The sequence below is a fragment of the Mizuhopecten yessoensis genome, unplaced genomic scaffold (genome assembly GCF_002113885.1).
Source record: "Mizuhopecten yessoensis strain PY_sf001 unplaced genomic scaffold, ASM211388v2 scaffold10731, whole genome shotgun sequence".
NCBI classification, from domain to species: domain Eukaryota; kingdom Metazoa; phylum Mollusca; class Bivalvia; order Pectinida; family Pectinidae; genus Mizuhopecten; species Mizuhopecten yessoensis.
In genome coordinates, this window is record NW_018408693.1 from 44,174 (window position 1) to 50,048 (window position 5,875).

At 34.0% G+C, this 5,875-nt stretch overlaps 1 long non-coding RNA gene across 3 annotated transcripts; it reads left to right on the top strand.

Moving 5' to 3' along the window:
• Positions 1-213: 213 nt before the first annotated feature.
• On the top strand, positions 214-5,532 carry LOC110462028. 3 transcript variants are annotated; one of them, XR_002464222.1, is made up of 3 exons: positions 214-281; positions 855-984; positions 5,416-5,532. It is a non-coding gene; the product is annotated as an uncharacterized LOC110462028 (long non-coding RNA). The 3 variants fall into 3 exon arrangements; XR_002464223.1 differs by having other exon boundaries at positions 855-953; XR_002464224.1 differs by having other exon boundaries at positions 217-281; positions 863-984.
• The last annotated feature ends 343 nt before the right edge of the window (positions 5,533-5,875 follow it).

A 5,875-nucleotide genomic window follows, 5' to 3' on the forward strand; every position in this document is an offset into this window, starting at 1 on the left:
TAGTGTTATGTTTCATACCCACTTTATGTGTTGATTTTCCTCCTTTATTCTGACACCTTTTTGACATATAATTACTATTTTAGACAGCTTAGCTTGAGTGTATGCTATTCATACACTCACACGATCGACCAAACTCAACGTGGTATTTTAAATATAATTGAAGCTACTGATCTGTTCGCATAGGTGAGTCCCCGTCGAATTCCATATCAAGAAGTGGGAAGGTCTAGGCTGAATTGGGGTATTGGAGAGTATTACTCACATTGATGTACATGTATAATTATGTAAGTATGTATTGTTTTTAGATAGAAAACTACATACAAACGCCAATTTACATTTGCAGGAAAAATACAAAGTGTACACCACATTGTACCCTTAGGTCACTTTACATTCTCAAGAGGTATACGTTGTGAACACCGCACTGTACTAATACGTTATTTTGCATTAACAAAAATGATACAAAGTGTACACCACTTTGTACCCGTACGCCATATAACACTCATTAGAATCGTTCAAAGTGTATACCGTACTGTACCATTAGGTCATTTTGCATTTTGAGGAATCATAGTTTATATTGAATAAGGTACGTCATTATACAAACACAGATATAATATGAAACTGTACATAAGATTTATACCCGTACATTATTATACATACACAGAAATCGTATACAGACCAATACGCCATATTCTATACGTTATGTACGTTAGTATACATACATATGTATCAAATACAAGAGTATACAACAGTGTAGCCGTAAGGCTATTATACGTACGCAGATAGACTACACTGAAAAACACGTTATAGTTTTAATTGATTTAAATCCACATCGGATGCGTTAGCTATTATATATGCAGTGTTACAGGGTACAGGGTACACCGACTTGTCAGCTGTGACGCACACCATGTCCTAGACAGTGACTCTACAATGGCGTACTCCTGAATGGTGTTCAAGAGGTAAGGGACATTCAACTACTGGAAAGCCTGGGTAATTCGCCATTTTTGTTTAGTATTTTCTGTTGCTTGACACTTGATACATGCATATTCTAAAATGATAACTGTTTTTCATGTTCTTCAAATCAATACTACAAAAACATCTTCGTTATCAGTAGAGTTGACAAGTGATATTGTATTTATTTAGCTGTGTTATAACCCAGTCCATTAGTTAATACTGTGACGTAATAAATAAATGAAATGATTTACAGATATGATTATTAATGGGAATTTATACTCTACAAAGCAATGTTTTAATGTTATTTTCATAAATGCAACTTAAGATCCATTTTGCAATGCATTTACATCGTTGTCTTTTGATTTAAGTATTTCTATAAGATAAACTTCCTGGTTGCTACTGATACTCTTTGTGTCAACAACATTATTGAAGCAAGAGGTGAAGTAAGGCATGAAACAAATATCATAGTATATTAAGGTGAGAACTAGAATAGTAAACAACATCATTGGATGTATTGAACCAAACAAGTGAGTAAACAATGACATGACACAAACAGTGTAATAGCGGGTGACACAATAAACAAGTTCTATTACCAGAAATAATAACAAGATAATAATTAAGGCTTAGTTAGTTGTGAACACAATCAGGAATCGAAAACAAATTTTGCAAGCTTTCGCAAACGTTTGTTTTCTTTATCAGGCAAAAAGTGTACATGACGATGGCTTTACTCTAAACAGCTACAAACAACTCATAAAGCCACAGTATGCCTTATCAGAAAACATAGAGACCTTTTGCCTAATAGCACTTTAATACTGAAGGCAGTCATCGGGACGGATAACATGTTTACTCATTTCGCCCCCTATTGGATGCTAAAATGGGGTCCTTAATATGACTCAGTTCGTCTCTGTTCATCAAATCAACTTACCTCCTAACCCAGATGGATATTATTTTCTTTCCCTGAATGTCAAGTTGTCCTACCTTTCGAGCACGTTCGAGTTGTTCCAGTCTATGCTGTGGTTGTGCGTGTTTACATGGTCTGTAATGGCTGATTTATTGTTTTAGTTCTCCGATATCGTCTTGGTATTTCTACTGTAGACTTGCTGTTCCATAGCTTCAACGTCTTTCTGACTTTCTTTTATAAGCGTGACTCAAATTCCCTGCCACTGACCCCGACGTTACATAGACTTTGGTTAACTAACCTCTGTTTTGTCTCATTGAGCAGTTTATTGTTCGTATGAACTGTTGTTTGGTCGCAAGGGCGTACTGATATGATGTTTGCGCAACACGCTTGAAAGTACTTCAGACACCTCTTCTATGCACGGAAAAGTGACCGTGCCGATAGTTCTTCTCTCTGTAATAGTATACTTTTTTTTTGTTTCTTGAGGCCATTTGCATTGTTTTTATTTATTTATCGACCATTCTGGGTATCCACATGTTGTCTGGGCCCGTTTGATATGTTATCCGTTCCCAAGATAGCCTTCAGTATTAGAGTGCTATTTGGCAAAGAGTCCCTAAAATTCTTGACAGCTGACTTCACTGATTCGGCACACTGTGGCCCTGTGAGTTGTTTTCAGAAGTTAAGAGTCGGAACACAGGTCATTTACACTATTTGTTTAACAAAAAAACCAGACGTTTTCGAATGTTTGCAATATAAGTTTTCAATTCCCGTTTGTGTTCGAAACAAACTTAGCATTTATTATGCATAAAAAACTAATGAATTTAATACCGAAGATAAGAAATAAATGAATTGAAAATAAAAAAATAACAGGTGCAGTTAACAATAGTTTACCTAATATAAGTGTTGTGTCAAAACTGTCCTCATTGCTCTCTAGTTTGAATAATAACAAAGACACAGCACACATACTGATATTAATGACAGGTCAAAACAACTATGTCAAGGATTGAAAGAAATGAAAAAATCGACCATAATTACATGCGAGGTAATGCAGAACAATTATAAAACTAGGCATTTTTTTATGTTAAAATAACTCATTTGGTTTAATAAGGAGTTAATTGAACACGAGAACGACATCAATGATCTCAAAAAACATTAAACTACTGAACATAATACTCTACAGGATAAAAGAGTATGTTTGCGCGCGCAGACGTTATTGTTAGATTTACTTTTATCTTAATAAACTGAAAGAGTGAACAAACTTAGTTTGATATGTCCTTATATGCTAAGGTTGGGTCCAGACACATTTGTATTGGTTTCGGATGTTTGTGTTTTAAGAATTCAGATGCGAAAAAGCGTAATTTGACGTGTTTGTAATTTAGGTAGTATACAGCTGAATCACGTAGCAAGTGTCTTACACGCTTCCCTTTACTCTTTCCAGCTTCTAGTACTTTCATTAAGGTCCCACCAGGAATGATGTATTTATAATTGTTAATACTGGTATTACCACAGTTTTACAATTTCTCAAATACTTTTGAATTATCAAGTGCCATAAGGACATATTTAGGCTACAGGGGAAGCAACTCTAGAATAACTGAAATGATCTGCACATGTACACGTGTGTGTAGATAACGATTGTGTTTGCACTTTTAAACGTCTGTTAAGGTGATCCGTCCTCAGTCATTTTCTCTGTCTAGGCATGCTTAAATTGCATTGCACCATGTTTACGACGAAACCTGTTCATAGACTGTTTAAATGACTACACATTTCATAAGATAAGAAAAACTTTACTAGAGCATACTGTATACAACACATGCAAAACAAACATAATTGTTGAAAATAAATATCTCCTTGAGTGACTGTTGACATGAAATCTCATATTAGACACATACTTATCTGCTTTTGTTATATATTTAATTAAAGTAACTAATGAGGTTAAAACAAAAAGAGCTACAATTACTTTCAGCAATGTAGTTTATATGAAACATGAATTGAATTTAGTTTAATTTAAAGAATTATACTACTTATCTAGCCTTAACTGACAAGCATAGATATGAGGATTGTTGTGGGTTAAGCAAACCCGACACGTCCTTAAATGGCTCTAGATATTAATAGGACGCAAAACACAAAACAAACAATAACAATTAATTTTAATACGATTCCCTTATTAACGATTTTCCGATCGCCATTGATAGTAAAACAGTGATGGAAACCAAGAACCAATAGAAACGTATTGTAATACAATTACAATCAATCTTCATTTCTTTAATATAAACGGAAGTGTTTATATACTAAGGCATTCATGACGTATTAAAAAAACATGTAAAATACATTTATCGGCCTTTGTTAAAACAAGCACTTCTATACTGAGGATGTTTTTTTTTTGCCGAATGTTTCTGTAACAAAGAACAACTATATGAAAGCATTGCAAAAGCAGCGGAAGCAAAATATATGATTAAGTGGATTTTTACTTATTTTTTTACCATTTTCGGCATTTTGGTGAAATATCTCGTGGACGGGTTTGGATATAAAGATAAAATAACATGTACGTACAGTCCGCACAAAAACATAATATTATTGTCTTTAATCACATTATGCTTATTGTTCTATCCTCATAGTCGAGACAGATTCCCATTACAGGGCCCATAGTCATAAAACCAGTCTGCTGCACAAACTAAGATACATTTTGATAAAAAAGAAAAAGTCCTTAATGAACATTTGCCTCGGTCTTAAAGATATCTCCCCGACGTGGTTTACAACGGATGAAATATCATCTATTGAGATACTCTGAAAACTGCCTCAGTTTTCTGCTTTTAAATAACAATTCGTTATTAATAAACTCTTATATTTGTACGAAAATCACACTGTTCTTATTTAATTGTTTCACAATACTACTTGTGAGTACTAAAACCGATGACAAAGGCAATCTTTTGAGGTCTGGTATTAAGTAATAAAAGTATTTCTTTATATAACAGGGAATTCTACTTTGAAACACAACTTTTGTAATCGACTTGAAGACGTATCTTTTCGCACGTAGACAAGAACGATCATTTGGCGAGTGATTTGAATCATAGTATCTTTGAGTTAGCTTAGGTTGACCAGACGATGGAGATGCGGAGTGATGAAATAATGTATTGAAGAGGATTAGACTATTTCAGGAGAAGACTAATATAGGCACTGACTGTTGACAAAATCCTGTTGTAAATACAATAAAATTTGTTGAAACCAAATTAGACTATTTAACGAAAACATAAGTACGCATGAGAATGAAATGAAAAATGATAACGGTATTCAATCTAGATGAGGTTTCATCATTATATATCCAAATAGATCATATACAAATCGTCACCGTACTGTACCCGTTTGTCGTTATACCCACGTCTGTACATTAGTTACCCGAATTGTATCGGTACAAATGTATCGTGTACATGTCTAGTTGTACATCACACTGTATCTCTACTTTTTTAGATGAACCCTACACCATTTTACTTACATGTGAAAAATTATCGTATACAGTGTATCTCAGATTTTTGTTTGCACTATAAATATTGTTTCCTTGCATCATTTTTCAGGCGCAGTAAATATCTATCATCGTAAACCAGATCGTACCTGTCAGCTATGAAGCACACAACATCCTAAGAATTGACTCTTTCATGGTGTCCTTCTGAAAGTTTTCGTCAGAATTGGTTTTCAACAAAAGGCTAAGGTATGGTACAATTTGTATATTGCAGTTTCATAAATGTTCGCTGTTTTTTCAAGCTGGAGACCTTCAGGATGCTTATCCTGACAATATCTGTGTCAAATCAATCAAATCAATACGAAAGACAGAGTAGCTATCAATTAAAGCTGTCGACTGCTATGTCTAGCTGTTTCGTAATCCATGAAGGTATATTTTAAATATCTTGTTGAAATCTATGAACGAATAGATTAACAGTTTATAAGGTTATCATTTACTAGAAAACCTTACTGCAGGTGTTTCTTATTATTTTGATATATGATTTAAATCTCTACTTAGTACAGGAACAGGTAATC